Source organism: Daucus carota, chromosome 7 (genome assembly GCF_001625215.2).
Source record: "Daucus carota subsp. sativus chromosome 7, DH1 v3.0, whole genome shotgun sequence".
Lineage (NCBI taxonomy): Eukaryota > Viridiplantae > Streptophyta > Magnoliopsida > Apiales > Apiaceae > Daucus > Daucus carota.
This window is the reverse complement of record NC_030387.2, coordinates 19,599,204-19,618,925: the sequence shown is the minus strand read 5'-3', so window position 1 is coordinate 19,618,925 and position 19,722 is coordinate 19,599,204.

The window sequence follows — 19,722 nt, the reverse complement described above, 5'->3', positions numbered from 1 at the left end:
CATCAGATTTTATACCTATAAAAATGAATTCAACCTAGAAAATAATCCTAAGTATGTTCACAAATACAGATATATCACGACTAGATTATGACAAAGTTCTCTACTAGATACCAATTGTTGAAGAGGTATAGATCAAGAAAAATAACATAATTAAGTCATGCTTCATGTCATCTCTAATCATTTAAATCATGAACAAATAAGTCACTTAATTGTCATGCAACACAATTTAAATAATTTGAAATAACAAATACTCATGCTAAAACATATAATCACCATCTAAGCATGCAAATCAATAAACATGGCAATCATATATAATAGCAAAAAGCACGAGGTACTGGATTTTAAATAAATTCACAAGTCCTATGTATAGACAATTTAATACTCATGAATTCATTCAAGAAATACGATAGACATGCTCATGAAAGAAGTAATACCTTATAGAAAATATATCATGTGATCCACTTGCAGTTAAGTAAAGTGATAAGTTGAATACCTCTGAGACTTGACATTTCAGTTGATGTACCTTTCTTGTACTGATTAAGTCCAGTGGTTGTTGGCATAAGTCTTGGCAGGTCTAGAATCTTCCAAAATGCGCATATTCAAAAGATCCTTGACTTCTTTTTATTGCCATCATTCTTTAGGCTAACTAGTAGACCATAAAGAATTGCAACTTTGCAAAAAACTCATCATATCACTAATCTGCATTCACTTAGCAATTATCTTGCACAAGTGACGTTAGTCCACATATAATATAATCATGGTATCACAGCACATATAGTTGTATTGTGTGTGCCTTGTATCATGAGAGGTAATAATTTGGATACCAAATATGACTCTAGCAAACAGATATTAAGATAATATGCTAGTCAGAAGTCATACCATGTCTGTGACGATCATCAGGTGTTGAATAGCAACTCATAGAGAGCTGGTGAAGAAATAGGTATACAAATTCCGTTGGATCTGCAACTGCAAAGTCCTTGAAATATTGTATGAATCTTCATCTTCTAGCTCACTGTAATATCCTAAACCCCAGTCTCGTCAATGGTGCTTTAGTTCAATCATGAAGGTCGTTGAGTCCCCTAAGATGTAGAGTCCTGAACTTGAAGATTCTGTTTCCATCATCTTCATAACCTTCTCCTTTGTAGTAACTCTAAGCAACCAAATTGGCTTGTCCCTCGTAACAGAGCCAAAACTATCCAGTTGGAATATGAATACCCGACAAGTACTAAGTACTGAATTGTCTTTAGGTCAGGGTATCAGAATCCGCACAATCTGCTTTCAAACTGATTGAGATCATCTTGCTGTGCAATCACTCAATCTGGATCCATTTAAGAGCTTCTGAATCTTCCTCAAGTTTCACTTCAGATTGAAACTCAAAGAAATAACATCATTTCACAATAGCTCTCCCAGTCTTCACTTCACCGTTAGGAACATTTAAGAACTAGAACCCGGGAATGATATTGACTCCAAACCCTTTGTCTAAGCAGATACGTTCTTTATATGTCCTGTTCATCTTGTGTGGTGTTGAGTTTGACTAGTAGATCCACCAAATGCTCCCCCTAAGCTGTTGCTGGGATTTCTTTAATAATCCTTATCCTTGCAAAGAGATTCTGCTTGGATCTGAATCATTATTAAACCAATAATATCACCTTTAACAGCTTGGAGCAAAGTGTCGTTCAATGTCCTGTCCAGACTTACAATCACCTTCTGTTGATTAATCACAATCACCCTGTAGACTGTAGACTCCATTGAGTAGCTGAGGAAAATATTCTTTGAGCTTCAAATGCAAGACTTGCAAATAGGCATTTTCCTCCAAACACATACCAAGAGTTAGTGTTTGCTTCTGATTGGCCACTGCCAAGAATGGTGTCTTTCTGGATTTATCAATGATCAGGGTTCATCTTGATCAACCTTCATTTGTGACGTCTTGTCCTTCGAACACATATGAACAACACGAAAGAATCTAGAGCAGTCAATGATCATCGCAAAAAGATATCTAGCTTTGTTTGCAGACATGACATTAGCTGATCCGTAGAAATCCATACGTATCATCTGAAGCGGCTCAGTAATGTTAGTCATATCTTTGCTTCTGTGCGATGCTCCTTCGACTTCCCTATTGACATACCTCATAATCTTCATCCATATTGAATTCCAGATGAGGTAGTCCTCTCACCAATTCTCTTCTTACGAATAGAAAGAGCTCCTTGTTTTGACATACAAGTGCGAGAGCTTCAGATGCCATAGCTAACACTTATCTCGTGAAGCTTTACTATCGAAACAGCTCACTCCATCTTCAGTTGAAGTTCCATATTAGCTACGAGCAAAATTCACATTCTTCCTGATTTGAGATAAAACACTATTCCATGAACTGACATAATGTCCTTTGTCAGAGAACCGTCTGATACTAAGAATTTTTGTGCTTTGACTCTTCCAAGAAAGATATTCTTCCATGATGACATTCCAGGAAAACAGGCATGTCCCGTAAGAGAATCTTTGTTGTCATCTTTCAAAGATTATTGACGGAACTGCTCACACGATCACATTTGCTAACATGGTACTTTTGTGAATCATATGATTTCAGCTACTCAGCAAACAGAGTGCACCAAAAATCATATGGAACATATGTAACCTGCAATCACAAATGGAAAGAGTTCTATGGTCCCCAATCATAACTGGGTCCGGATGGATTAGAGATTTTTCTTTAACAGCGGTAACAACAGAAGTAACCTTAACATGCTAATTCTTATTTAGACATTGCCCTAATGTGATTCTCAAACATGCTTTTCTAAAATCAATGCGAGTGCAAAGACATGCATTCATGAAAATAAGCAGACATGATGTTGAATACACATGGCAAACAATCAAAGATAAGACAAGAGCAAGGTAGGCAGTTATGCAATTCAGAAGATTCAGTACTCTCTACTTAAACCAATTAACACAAGTGCAACAGGTAGCAAGTAGAATTACATATATTCAATAATCTTCGAAAAGCATATGGATTAGACACAAGAAATTAATAATCACATTATCAATTTATATTAATCCCAATCTGTTGTTATATGGCATTATACTATCTCTATTACCTAAGTCAGTTTTAGATCTAACATGAAGTTCTAAAAGTTCTACTGACAGAAGGTAGACATTCCATCATAGAACAAATAAATTCCTTAACAAACAATTCAGATAAATAAGCAAATCTAATTGTACTAGGGAATCTGAAAGTAAATGTTTTAACAAAGTTATATATGCTAGGATCATAACCCCTAAAACTAAGAGTTGTTTTCCAAAGGAAAGCTTCTAATCTCACCATAGCAAATAATCAAATCCTAAATATTCATACACATGTTAAGAATCTGCTAAAGACACATGCACAAGATTATCATCAATCCTAGTTACCAGAACAATGACCTAGCATACTAGTTCAACATTATCTATTGTGATGCTATCATGCTTGTGCTTGTGTGTTAAACAATTCTACTCAGAGATTTATAACATGCTTTAAATATAAAGAAATAAGTATTGCATAGTTAGAAAGAATTTGTACCTGAGAAGTGCGAGGTGAGTCATCTTCAGAGAATGCTAGGATAGCCAGATAACCATAATCATCCTTCTCATTAGCAATTGATCCATCTCACACCTTTCCTTATGTAGCATAAGAACTTGTTGTGATGCTTCTTTCAAAACATCCACTTGAATTTCAGACAAGCCCTATCATCCTTGTTTGTCGAGGCTTCAATATGTATAGCAACCTTCTTTTGCTAAAGATACCAACCAATATTGTGTGTACAGACCAACTCAGTTTTGAAAACAACCTCCTTGAACTGAACCGTGAAGAGTCACCACTTGAAACCAATGGATTCCATCTGAATCTGACATGACTAAACCTCTCATACAGTGTTATGCTAATCCTTGAAGTTTTGTCCTCACATTCTTCAAAAGTGTTAACTTTCGTCGACTTGAGCTTCCTCAAATTCAGCAGTTACAAACTCTTCTGTTCAATTCTAAGGTTCTGACATAAATGCACGAAACTGATTTGGTGCGGTAGTAACTCGATAATTATATCCTTAAACCTCCACAGTTCTTTGTCTTTGATTCAGTTGATTCTGGATGGATTTAGCATTGCTACAATTCACTGTGTAATTGTATATCCCCGAATCACTGAGTTAGATTGAAATCCCTTGAAGATTCGTCCGTAAAAACTTCTCTTTTCTTACTACCAGTGGTGCCATTCAAAGTTGACATTCCGAGCCCTGGAAAGATGCTTCACTGCAGATGTAGCAAATTCCCATCCTGATCTGGTGATCTGATAATCAAGTAGGAGTAATTACTCAGATCAAGGCCTGAAGTACCTTCTTCAAAATCCACTGTTAGTAGTACCAAATTAGTCTTCAATGGAATCTTCTTCGAATCACAATCATCTTTGTCGAACATAGAAAAACTGCTTCTAATAATCCTTTGAGTAATCAATTGGATTGGGTCATCAATGTACTTCCATTACCGGTTCTGAGAATCTGGTATTTGAAAGCCCGGTGTTTGTCTTGTAATCTGTCAGCCTGATCTGTCTCAACTAAATGTCAATCTGATTTGTCTTGGAGTAGAATAATTAAAAAAAAAGGTTACGGGACACTTGATTATTTAAACTAAGTTTAAATTATAAAGAAAATAAATTTAAAAATAAGTTTTAAAAAAATAAAAGAAAATAAAGTATAAAATAAACTTAGTTAAATCTATAAAGTAAATTTAAATATATTTAAAAAATAAATTCAAATAAATTCATAATAAACTGAATAAGTTTAGAATAAATTTATTTCAAACTCATTTAGTAAATATATTAAAATTTATTGTATAAATTTAATTTTTGAAAATATTCAAGTGTCTCATCTCCAATTAAATCATTGTTTCTAGAACAAACCAAATTGAACCCTTGAACCTGAACTTACATCCATAATCATTAAAATCCTCTTAAATTTATATTCTAGATTTTAACTTAAATTTAAATCATAAACTATACAAATTTAAATAATAAATTTATAAAAATTTATGATAAGCTTGGTAAAGTCTAAGAGTAAACTTTACAAGTCTAAAATAAATTTAAACAAATTTAATAATTGAATTTGGTAAAGTTTATAAAGTAAATTTAATTAGGTTTATAAAATAAATTTAATTAATTCATAATAAACTCAATTAATAAGTTTAAAATAAATTAAGTCAAATTTATAAAATAAACTTATTAAAATTTAAAGTATAAATTTATAAGTCCTGGTCCAAAGTTCAGTATCCGACAGATAATCCTTGCTTAGGCCTACGGACAAATTCAGCAACACAAACCGGAAGAACATTTCCCCTAATCAAATATCAAAAGCTAGGTTCTTGATTTTCCGTACGATTAGGATCCTGATTTGTATATCAATCAGCCTGGCTCTGATGCCAATTGTTAGGTCCAAAGTATCGTAGAAGGGGGGGGTTGAATACGATACTCACTACAATTTAAAATTCTTTCGAATCTTGCGGATAAACAAATTGCAGTTCTGTAATGGGTTTCGTGTTCCGGATATTTATAGGGTCGGTTTCTGAGGATATGAAAATATTAAACCAACACACAATATTTTCCAAGGTATATCTGTATATTGATAAATACCTCGAAGGTGCTATAAATCCAAACCCGAAGGTTCGGCTACAATGGCCACTACTCTCACTATTACAAACTCTAACCACTACTGATATTTCTATTACAAAGCTAGGCTAGGGTGTGTGTATAGTGGGAGTAGCCGTGCAGAGCACTTGGCCATTTCATCCCGAAGGATGATGTATGAATTGTGAGAACCACAATCACATATTTATAGGCTTTCATAAACTAACCATGGTTAACGAGTTCGTCCTGGACGACTTGAGTTCGTCCTGGACGGATTCGATTTAACAAAATAAACCTAACTCCAAATTGCTTGAACTTGCGCCTGTGAGTGGATGGTCAAAGTTGGCGCTTGGTCAAACCTTGCGCCAACACTCTGTCCAGTGTACCCCTGTGTGGTACTTAGAAGAAATCCAAGTGTAGAATGAAGTTGCGCCAAGGGAGATGAGTAGAGGCGCAACATTTGACTAAAGTCAAATGTTGCGCTTTGACTGAATGTTGCGCTTCCAGGAGGTCAAACATGGCGCCCTTTCTGATGCTTCAATGGTCTTTGACTTAGAGAAATTCTGTTTCCACAAACTTGCGCTAGTGAAGAGAATGAGAGGCGCAACCTTTGACTTAGTCAAAGGTTGCGCACCAATGCAGTGGTAACTCCACTGTATGGAACACTTAGACACTTTCTCAACAACTACACTGTGACTAAGAGAAGCGCAGGTTTTGACTTTGGTCAAACCTGGCGCCTCATCCCTTCCACAGTGCCAAGAGTGGTGTAAGCGCAGGTTTTGACTTATGGTCAAACCTTGCGCCACACAGTGCAAGTATACTGTCTATGACTTAGACAGAATTTCATAAGCCTTTCAAATTGCACACACATACATGTGTATGTATATATATATATATAATTAATTGTCTTTATTTAATTACTTGAATTTAATAGTATTCAAGTAATTCACAATTAACAATATATGTATATATATATATATATATATATATATATATATATATATATGGCAATTAAATCCATATATTTATATTATATTCATAATATTATATAAATATATGTATAAATAAAGATATATATATAAATGTATATAAATAATATTTATATAAACATATAGTAATATATATATATACATATATTTAAATATATTCTCATATATTTAAATATATATAATATACATAAAATTATATGCAAATATAAATATAAATATATATAGAGATATATATATAATTATCTATAGATATAAATATACACATATTTATGCACATAATATAATATATATATATATATACACTTAAATATATAAGTGTTTATGTAAAATATAAATTCATATACTATATACATATATATTTATTTAAATATATATACATATAAATATACATATACATATGTTTAAAAACATATATACATATATATTATATATATTATATTTAATTAAATATACATATATACATATATAATTATATTTGTACATATACAAATATATAAGTGCACACATATATAACATGTCACTTCCTGATATGGCTTTCTGTGGAAGCTTTGACATATGGCATTTGAGCAGTAAGCATTGGCATAGCTGGCATTTGACTTGGCTTGGCTTGGCTTTGGAACAAATGACTTGATATGACTGGATCAATTCTTCGATCGATAAATACTTTGCAAAGCTCCGTACGTGCTGACGCTTAGTGCACTGGTCTGGTTCACAAGCGACTAACACTGAAGTTAAACATTGTACCGTCTTTGTCAGCAAACATTGATCAGTCGGTTCCGGGTTAGTTTATGCTTCAGTTTGTTGATTATAAATAACCAACCAAGATATATAGAAATATCTTGCTTCATGGGTTGCACTGAAATCTTTCGAGTACTTGGACAACATCTTCATTGCTTCCACAATCTTGAATACTTCAATCTTTATTCTTCACTGAGGCATGAACATATTAATGAACTTCTTCCAGTGAACTTATTCCTTCAAGACTGTAGATGGATTCTTCAACCTTTGTCTTCGTATCTTCCGATTCCGGTGCAGGCGTAGTGTTATTTACTTGTCCTGTTCTATTGTTGAGTTATCATCCCTATGTAACAGATAGGGTTGTCTTTACATTTAGACTTACATTATAAAAATACTTTTTTTTTAGGAATAACTTTGTAACTCTAGTTCATGATATTCACATTAGATCCTTTGAGAATTCACTTATTTTTCCACCAATAATTAGCCTCTACATTACGCATATAAGCATCAAAGATAGTTTTCTTATCCCCTTCTACATTAACTATTTCAAAACTCTTCTCATTTCTGTTAGCCATATCTTGGCCTCAACGGGATTTACAGTCCCTTTTTTAAACTCTGGGTTTACAAAGACTTGCAAGATTTGAAATAAATAATGAGTTTAGTAAGCTGGCTTAAAGAACTTCTTTCAGGATTGTTTTGAAAATTCTGGGTATGTCATTGAAGAAGATCAACAAGTAATTGAACAAGACTGGGTCTGGGTTGAAATTCAGGTGAAGCATGTAATATTGATTCATCAACAAGGTTGTCATTCAGGTTTAAATCCATCGTAATCTATAAGAGTAGACAAAACAGTTGATAGGTCTCATTATACAAAATGCAAGATTTATCTAAAGGTACACCAAGGTGCAATTTTGTAAAATACTCAGTACAAAACTTTGAAAACAAGTTGCATATTTTGGTTGAAAAGACAAGTTGATTCAAAGCTGCATATTTTTGGAAAACTTTTAGAAACTTTAAAGGTTGCACCTTTTCTTTTGAAAACTCTAAAACTTTAGCAACTTGAACATTTCTCTTTTTGAAAACCTCCAAAAACTTTAAAGATTGAACACATACACTTTTTTTTCCATAAAATTTCACATTGGATCATTGATGTAGCAAATGCAAGATTGTTGATAGAAATGAAACAGATCAAAAGTAGTTGACAACTGCAAGAAGCATAGGAAAAGTATAGACAAGGAAAGAGACAATAATATAAAGGTTTATCATCCCTCCCAAAATGGTCATAATATCCAAAGTTTTGTTTTTTTTTTTTTATGAGTCGCGATAGCGAAAGTACGTCTGATCTGGTCATCATCCTACCACATCAAGTCTAATCTGGACATCACTATACAAAAGATCATCTATACACATCTCTACTGCTAGAATGATCTACTGATCGAAACTATAGCATTTGCATCTAAGTAAAGGAAGTGCACGATTCTCTATTCTGATACTATACAAAAGTGTCAACATATTCTCCAAATAATATATCATAATTGAGATACACACAGACTACGTGTGTTATTTCAAAAAAAATCAAATTATACATAAAATAACAAATATATCAACCAGATATCTCTGAGATCCTACGCTGGAACTCAGAAAAGGCTCAATTTATCAGTAGTGCAACAAGTTTAACATTTACATATCATGATCTGGTGGAGGGTATCTCACAGATATCAGTACGAAGTCCCTCAAATACATAAATAGAAATCTTATACACAATCTCCATAATAAACATTTGGATCAGAAATCCTGAACTCGCAAACAAACATAGGATCGTAAGATCCTGGAATCCCAAATTTAGAGTCATAAGAAGACTCTCTCAACAGCTAGTTCTGAGGGACCAAAGAAGGTGCCACATAGTCGCCACCTGATGGTATAGAAGCCGGTGCAGAGAAAGATCCACTAATCTGACAAAGAATGGTCTGAGATGCAGAAACCGAAATAATGGATATGAATGTAAATGGTACACAAGTCTCTGACATGGTAGTAAAAAGGGGTGTAACTCGAACTCGAGGTTCAGATATGGAGTAAACAGGGGTGTGACTACTCAAATCTGTCATAGAAGCAATTCTGATCAAAGAGGGCATTAAAATCCCAAAATGACAATGATCGGAAGTATGTGTGGTGACAGGACTATATGGAAGAGATGTAGGCTCAAAATGTCGAAGCAGGTCTAAAATGGAAAGGTCTCCATTCTCAGAAACAGATGGAGGAATATTAGAAATGGTAACCTAAAAGGAAGTGGTCAAAGTACGAACAAATGTCAACTCAGGTAAAGATGGAAAGATATTCATCCCATCATTCTTAGTGAACTTAAAAGATTCCCTATCCTTGATTTCCTTAGATACTAAGTTAATGATCTCAAATGCTGGTGACTCTAATATCTGTCTAGAAAAATTCTCATACTCGATATCTATCATCTCAATCTCCATCAATGGATCAGAATCAGCCACGTAACCTTACAACAAACATCTTTACTAATAGTCACTATGACAACGATTGCTCGTAACTATAGATACATATACTCATAGGGTTTACTAACCCCTTTTCTTAAATTATGTATGTACTCTAACATATGAGATAGGTTTAACTAGAGCACCTACCTTAAACTCCGTATCATTCTCGCTTGTTATATTCCTAGGGTTTCTCACATCCTAAGGATATAACTACAGCTCTGATACCAAACTTGTGACGCCCCCAGATCCGCATCCCGCAGATCTGGTCCATCACTAAACATCTGGTTCAAAACAACACTTACATTACATTCTAATATTATACAAACCAACTCTTTTCCCACAAGTCCAGGGTCGATCTTCCACAACACTACTACCAAGTCTAACTTTATTACATAATAGCAGGTCTGATTATAGATGACTATAATAACTATAGTTGGTACCACCCAACAGCGTTGCCTAGCAGCTTCAGCTCATATGATGCGCCTTCTCCTTTTTCCTTGCCAAAACCCGTTTCTGGGCGGTTCTCTTAAGTTGTGCCATACTCACTCTTTACTGCTCAAAAGGAATAAAGTAGATGCAAGAATGAGCAACTAATTGCTCAGCAAGTCCACATAGCACAAAACAACAGTTAACAAAATATGCGAATAAAACAGGTAAGACAATTCAAGTCAAAGTAACAAAACAGTTACCATCAAATGACAACACAATTTCAAGAAAAGAAAATGCTGGTCTTCCACCTCTCGGTAACACTACATGGCTCGATCAGCACCATTTCGTGAATACCGTTCTCCTGTGTAGTCCTAGTGGTTTGATCGTAACCACTGAAGACACACCAACACTCTCTTTGCTAGCATCAGGGTTTAACACTGGAACCCTACTATCCGCCTTACCAGATAGTCAATTTCAACTCTACCACGAATTTAATAAATTCGTGTTGACCAGCTTGAACAGATTCCTCCGAATACAAGAAAATTTTCCAAAACAAACACTTCTCAATCATCACTACTCATCTTTATCAAAGAAGTGCGAATAATGCACCCTTTCGTCATAACAAATATTACCCGAAGATAGAACCGAAAGATAATTACAAGAACTCGATTCCAAAAGATAAGATGATCTCCAAAAGAAGTAAATTGAGACCATCACTGCAATGTATTCACATCAAGTTTCGAAGATTCAAAATAATAATGTTATAGGATCAGCTCATTCCCGAATAATGGGAGGGCTCGAATTATAGAAAGTAATATGTGAACAATATCTTTAAAGCCTACAAAATGAAACGGAGTATTTTCTCGATTCACAATGGTACGAAATGTAATATCTTCACAATCAAAACTTTTCACAAAATTATGAAATAAGCACGAAAATTTCATGTCAAGACAGGGATAGTGAACTTGCCTGTCATCCTTAGCTTGAGATATTTTTGTAATTATCACATATACTCAGGCTCCGTCCTTCTGGATATTAAATATTCTAAGTCACACAAAATAATAATTTAGAAATCTATGTTATAAAGGAAATAATGATTTCAAATATTCAACTCCTTATATTCACGAGTTAATATCAATAATATTTGTTCGGTAACGATCTTTCACACTATCTTAAAATGTTATACTAAATCTTCTAAATTTACAACAGTATGGTTATGAGATACTAAATTATATATGTACAACACCCATGCTTCCCACTTTCACTAGTAATCCGAACCAATCCACTCTACTTAGTCCAAATTCTTATTATTTATTAATATTGAGCAATTATCCCATTAATATTTGTATTGATATCATTCCATCTTTCTATTTCCAATCCATCCTATGTTGTAAATTTCCGATTAATGATAAGCTAAATCCAAGCTTATCCTTTGATTTCTAACTTACTCTCAACTTTTATTATATATTCTATTCTAGATTCAACTAAACTATTTTCCAAATTCTGTAATTACATAAGAATTTATCTTTCAACTCCCAAACTATTCATAACCCATTAATTTAGGATTATTATAATTTATTACTCCTATTTTACATTTTCATCCCAAATCAAACTCATACCAACAAGCAATTCATAAGCTCTAAAGATTGTATAAACATATAACCCTAATTGATACAGATTTGGGGAGCAATTTACTATTTAATTGGAATAAGTGTGTGGTGCTAATTTATAAGGTTACTACTGTATGTGTAAAAGCAGTAGTGTAAAAGAAAAAGAAATCCATGTGATTATATATATATATCACCACTAAAGCTTTTTTTTTTTTCCTTAAATTAAAATACTCATATCCTTAAATAAGGAAGAAGATGAGTTAAAGATGTAATTACCGTATTAAATTAGATTTTCTGCTACAAAATCTCTCCTTTAACTTCGCTCCTGCTTGTTTTGTTCCAGATTCAAAAAGTCCTCCCCTTGATGATGTTTCTCAAATGCCTCAATTATTCCCAGGCTATTTATAGCCAACTATTAATTACAATTAGCCATTTTAATTAATCATTTTTTAAACCTTAATCACAAAATTACTTGGCCTCCACACAAAACAAAAAACCTTGGGCACCACGTGTACAACTTGGGCACCAGGTTTTGTAACTTGGGCAGGTAACATTCTGGAAAATTCATGCTTTTGCTTCATTTATTTTCGAATATCCCGATCCCGGCTTATTTAACGCTACCTATTTTAAATATAGCTAAAATTAATATATTATTTGAATTTTTATAAAAATATACTAAAATAACTAGTTAAATAATTATTCTAATATCTTCCAAATATTTTGAAACTAATTAATCACAACGAAATATTTATTTTAGCTAACCCGTAACATTTATCTATTATCGGGTCGTAAAATTAAAACTTTACGTCTACTAATTATTTACATAACAAATATTAAATTTTAATGGTACGTAACTGAATTTAATTTCCTAGCCCAAAAAATATAATCTAATCTTATACCAGCCTTAAATATTTTACGTACCAATAATTTCACAATTTATTTAAATACTAATTTTAACCGCATAAAATTTAGTGATCAATTTATTCACGTACTTGAAAATTTGCGGTTGTTACACGACCCGTAAACCGATAGTTGCTATTGTGATTACGAAAGCCTTTCTGAGAAAATGGGTTAAAACCCTAGCGTCTCGGGGAGGGTTGTATATGTAGTTGAAGAGGCGTGGAGTGAGTAGATATTTCAAAACTCTTTTAACAATTATCAGGGGAGTGGTTTTAGGAATAAAATTAAACGAAGTGATATTCCTAAAATAATTCATGTTTATCGACTAGAAACCGAATAACTCAAAATGTTAACCGTACTTATCACTTATCACATATATATATCCATTTGAACTAATTTGAATTTTAAACCTTATCATAAATTACACAGATAAGCACATAATCACGTATCAAAATTCAACATAAAATTTCAACTTTCTAAACATACAACGGCAATATCATTTAAGAGCACAGATTTCAAATTAACACTTAAACTGACCGGCATGCAAAAATAACAAAAATTATGTAAAATGCTAGGAGTAAGCTGATAGTACCCGGACCATGCTTAAGAGCCTGCTGACTGCACATCACACATACCCAATTCCCTTCTCAGCACGACATAGCGTTCTTCAGGAAGAGGTTTTGTGAAGATGTCAGCTAGCTGATCTGCTGTAGCCACAAATATTAACTTGACAGCACCCTTTGCAACATTGTCTCTCAGAAAATGATGTCGAACATCAATATGCTTTGTCCTTGAATGATTGACTGGATTTTCTGAAATGTTGATTGTACTTGTGTTGTCACAAAAGATTGGAGTTTGCTTGCATTTGATTCCAAAGTCCTTCAATTGTTGTCTCATCCATAGCATTTGAGAGCAACAGCTACCAGCTGCTAAATACTCCCCCTCAGCCGTAGATAGAGCAACTGAAGTTTGCTTCTTGCTTAACCAAGAAACTAAGCTTTGACCCAAAAATGCACAAACACCACTTGTACTTTTTCTATCAGTTTGACTACCTGCATAATCTGCATCACTATACCCAACAAGATCAAAAGCATTTGTGATAGGATAGAATAAGCCCAAAGTAATAGTTCCACTTAGATATTTAAATATTCTTTTAACAGCTTGTAAGTGAGAATCCTTTGGTTTTGCTTGAAATCTAGCACAAACACAAACACTATACATAATATCAGGTCTAGAGGCTGTAAGATAAAGTAAACTTCCAATCATACCTCTATACATTCGAATATCAACATCTTTACCATTTTCATCTGCTGTCAGCTTGCTGACAACACTCATTGGGGTTGATTTCGCCTTGATATTCTCATATCCAAATCTTTTGAGTAGATTCTTGATATACTTGGATTGATGCACATAAATTCCTTCTGGAGTTTGCTTAATTTGGAGCCCCAAGAAATAATTGAGCTCTCCCATCATGCTCATGTCAAACTCACTATGCATGCACTTTGAAAACCACTTACACAAAGAATCATTAGTAGATCCAAATATAATATCATCTACATATATTTGAACAACTAATATATCTTGACCTTTAAAGATAGTAAACAAAGTAGGATCAATTTTACCTCTAATGAAACCATTTTTGATCAAAAATTCACTTAACCTTTCATACCATGATCGAGGTGCTTGCCTTAACCCATATAGTGCCTTCTTGAGCTTGTAGACACGGTTGGGATACTTTTCATCCTCGAATCCTGGTGGTTGCTTGACATAGACTTCTTCCTTGAGATATCCATTTAAGAATGCACTTTTGACGTCCATTTGATGTAGCTTGAACTTCTTGTAGCATGCAAATGATAATAGCATCCTAATAGATTCCAATCTTGCAACCGGAGCATAAGTTTGATCAAAATCAATTCCTTCTTGCTGATTGTATCCTTGTGCAACAAGTCTAGCTTTGTTCCGAGTGATAGTACCAAATTCATCAACTTTATTCTTGAATACCCATTTGGTTCCAACAATTGAAGCATCCTCTGGTGGATCTACAAGTTCCCAAACATCACATCTTTCGAATTGGTTGAGTTCTTCTTGCATTGCCATGATCCAATTTTCATCTTGTAAAGCTTCTTGAACATTCTTTGGTTCCTCTTGAGCTATAAAGGCAGCATACGCACAAATGTTGGCTTGAGCTTTCCTTGTCTTGATTCCAGCTGATTTATCTCCAATGATCAACTGAGGTGGATGATTCTTCACTGTTCTAGTTGATTTTGGTAGATTATGTTGAGCTATGACCTCTTCATTCCTTGTAGTCTGCCTAGGAGGAGTCTGATCAACAACATTTTGGCTTGCTGATGAAGTTTGACCTCTGGATTCATCCAATGTGAGCTTAGACATCTTATCCAAAGTTTCTTCAAGAGATGGAGTAGTTTCAGTAGCTTTATTGCTTTCTGAAGTTGTGGCAGTTGACTTGTCAGCTTGCTGATTTCCAGTTTCCTGCACTGTCAGCTTGCTGCTAGTACCTGTACCTGCACATTCTTCCTCATCCCTTGCAAGATCATCAGTAGACTCTTGAAATGAAACATCAATAGACTCTTCAACAGTATGTTTAGCAAGATTATACACTCTATAAGCACGACTTGTTAAAGAATAGCCCAAAAATATAGCTTCATAAGATTTAGAATCGAATTTACCATCCCTATCAATGGTTTTGAGTACGAAGCACTTAGATCCAAAAACCTTGAAGTAGCTAATGTTAGGCTTCTTTTTCCTTATCAATTCATAAGGAGTCTTGTTGAGAATTGGCCTGATAAGCACTCTGTTAAGAACATAGCATGCTGTGTTGACAGCTTCTGCCCAAAAGCTTCTTGGCAGCTTGCTCTCCTGCAGCAATGTCCTAGCTGTTTCTTGTAAGGACCTGTTCTTACGCTCTACAACTCCATTTTGCTGAGGTGTACGAGGTGCTGAGAACTCATGTGAGATTCCTCTTTCTTCACAATAAGTAATGAAGTCTTTTTGGAATTCCCCACCATGATCACTTCGAATACCTACAAGTCTTGTATCTAGTTTGTTCTCAAGCAACTTGATTAGTTTCTCAAATTCACTAAAAGCACAATCTTTAGTACGCAAGAATAATACCCAAGTGAATCTAGAATAATCATCAACAATAACAAAGGCATATTGTTTACCTCCAATACTCTTATAAGCTTCGGGACCAAAGAGATCCAAGTGAAGAAGCTCTAAAGGTTTAGAAGTAGATACCATTTTCTTTGCCTTATGTGGAGTCCTTGTTTGCTTTCCCAATTGACAAGCAGAACATGTCTCCATCTTGACATACTTAAGCTTTGGTAGTCCTCGAACAAGCTTCTTTGCTGACAGCTTGCTGAGATGATCCATATGAGCATGTCCAAGCCTTCTATGCCAAATTTCTGGATTATTATCCACAGCTGCTAAACAAACACCTGCCTCCTGTTCTTCAAAGTTCAAAACATATATATTTCCTTCTCGTTTTGCAACTAGAGGAGTTTTGTTAGCACCAACAAGTATAGTACATTCATCCTTACCAAAGTTAACAATATGACCATCATCAAATAACTGACTTATACTAAGCAAGTTATAAGTAAGACCTTTGACATATTGTACCTTGTTAATAGAAATGATACTATTACCTATAGTTCCTTTGCCAAGAATAGGAAGAGTTTTGCTATCACCAATTGTGACACGACCACCCTTCTTCATCTTCAAGCTTAGAAACTGAGATTTGTCTCCACTCATGTGCCTAGTGCATCCACTATCCAATATCCATTGATTTGGCTTTACTTTAGACACGAGACAAACCTACAAAACAAACACAAACAACTCAACGTTTTGGTACCCAAATTTTGTTGGGTCCAGCAGTGTTAGTTGATAAAACATATAGAACATTAAGATCAGATTTCTTGATCCACATTTGGACCACTTTAGAACTCTTCTTCCATGTTCTGCTGGTCTTATCAGCATACTGTCTAGGAGCTGTCTTCTGTCTGTTTGTGTTGTCAGCATACTGTCTGTGAGCTGACTTCCTTCTCCAGCTTGCTGATTGAGAGTTCTTCATTGGACAATTATTAGCAAGATGGCCCTTCTTTCCACACTTGTGACAAGTCACCCAAGGCATGGCATAATTATATGGAATGCCATTTTTCCCTTCATATCTCATTGAAGATGTGGATGTAGAAGCTGCACCAATGCCTCCTTTGTCATGAGAACCTTTAGCTTGTTTCATCATAGATTTGAGACTTTCTTCTCCTTGAACAAACTTTCCCATGGCTTTCTGAAGATTTTTAACTTCTTGTTCCAATGACTTGATCTTTTCAGCTTGAATAGAGATTTCGGCTAAGCTTTGGGATTTGCTTAACTCGAATGCCTCCAAGCTTGCATCCTTAGATTTAAGATCTGCTCTCAGCGAGCTGAGTTCCTTCATGAGTGTATCATTCCTTCTTTGGATTTGCATGTTGTTCCCTTCAAGTTGTGAGATTTGTTCCTTGAGGGTAGCAATGATTCCACTGCTTGCCTTGGCACTCTTTTCATTTAAGAAATCACCTATGACTTTCTTCAAGTGAACATTTTCTTTCTCGAGCTCATAATTCTCATTCTTTAGATCAATGAGTTCCATTATTGATAAACAACTCTTATCCTGCATGGTTAGTTCACAAGTAGTTGTATCAATAGTATGTAATTCAGAATTAATAGAATGTACCTCACTATTAGTCTCTGAATCCGAATCGGTTGTATCAATTGAGCCATCGAGACCAACAAGAGCCAAATTCACCATCTCATCACTAGAATCATCAGAAGCTGACTCATCTTCATCATCACTCCAAGTTAGAAGTGCTTTGGATTTCTTTTTATTTTTATAATCAGCTTGCTGTCTAGGCGGCTTTGACTTGTTTTTCAGCTTGTAGCAATCCCTTTTGAAATGCCCTTTCTTGCCACATTCGAAACATGCATCATCCTTTGGATCTTTCTTTGCACCAAACGCTTTGCCCTTTTCTCGCTTCATTTTGTTTTTCTTTTCAATCATTCTCTTGATTTTCCTGGACATAAGAGCTAGATCCTCATCTGATTCTGTTTCCTCATCTGTTTCCAGCTTGCTGACAGAGGAGTGCAGTGCAAGATTCTTCATTTTCTCTGTTGGCAGCTTGCTGCTTTCTGAGCTGTTAGCTTCAATCTTTGCTTCAAATTGTTCCAACTCAGCAAATATAGCCAGGTGATCCATAGTATCAATGTTGAGAGCTGACTCCAATGCTGTGACCTTGGCACCATATTCGAATGGAACGGCATTTAGAATATTCATGTTGATTTCCGATTGAGGAATCTTTTTGCCAAGTCTTTCAAGACTGTTGAGAGTGACTTGGAATCTAGCTTGGCTTTCTCGAATGGATTCTCCCTTCTTGATAGCGAAGCTTCCAAATTCTTTCATAAGCTTTCCAAGCTTGACCTTCTTTAACGCCTGTGAGCCTTCGTGATATGTCTCCAATGCATCCCAAATTTCCTTTGCTGTTTTGAGAGATGAGACCTTGTCATATTCAGCTTGATTCAACCCATTGATCAATGTACTCCTTGCTTTTCCATTGGCAGCAACCTTTGATAGCTCGTCCGCTGTGAGAACATCAACGTCCTTGACTTTGTCATCTTTATCAAGATATTCATAAGGACCTCTTTGCACAACTCTTTGCATTAGGGGATCTCTGGATAGATGAGCCTCCATTTGGCCTTTCCACCAATTGTAGTTGTCAGAACCCGTGAGGAGGGGAGCTCTAAAATCGGACTTTCCCTGAAAGTTATCAGCCATATCGATCGATACTATTCCTGTTACAGAAGTATTAGTACAACCTGGCTCTGATACCAATTGAAATTACACACCTAGAGGGGGGGTGAATAGGTGTTATGACTAATATACCCGATTTTTATAAGTTACCGAATAATTAATCTGTCAAAGACAGCCTGCTGTTAATTTTCAGAGTACACTGTTGTGGAAACACCGAAATATTCATATTAACACTTACACATTATGTCCACTTTACTTTCTGGAAACCTAGAATTGCTAGAACACTTACTCAATATATCTTTTTTTTTTCCCATGCATTTCTCTTTTGAAAGTGGACTTTCCTTTAATTGAAGTGAAACCTGGTAGGGGTCTTATATAGTTCACAAAAACTTGTTGCGTCAAATACGTAAAATTGCATTCAACTAGATTAAGCTAATTGGCCAAATAAGCCACTTCCGGTGGTGTTAGAGCATAGTAAGGTTTTTTGGAAGAGGGTCCTCTAGGATGTGAGTATATATAGTCCAAGTTTATTATAATGACAAGACAACATTCCACTCCAGGTGATTCCGTCGATTAATAAATATATTATGTTATATAGCATGCTGGTGATGGATTACACAATACAAACCAATAAAGCAGTAGTAAGATGAAAGAAACTTTGCAACTGGAACAATTAATAGAAACATCAAGCATTAATTTCATATATACATATAAACTACTTGCTGACTTTTTACCTGACTGTAACAACTCAACAAAATGAGTAAGCTTCTGATGCATTCCCTCTCTAGGCACTCACACTTGTGTAAAAAACAATAAACCTGTTTGATACTTTCTGGTCTTGATCATTGAGTGTATGACAATTTATTAACATCTTGGATTACAGTTTGATAACACTGTAATGAAAGGTCTTTTGAAGGTTCACTAAATGCTGCTATTTCCTAGAGCAGAAGGATTGGCACTACAAACGGTTCATAGAATAAGCTGACAGAACTAAGGGCAATTTAAGCATCAGATGATCAACAAGTTCAACAAGGCTTCTGTAATAAGGATTATGCTGCATAATGAGCAGCATTAGAAACTAGAATATTTGTTACCAGTGCATTATATTTTGGTGATAATAACA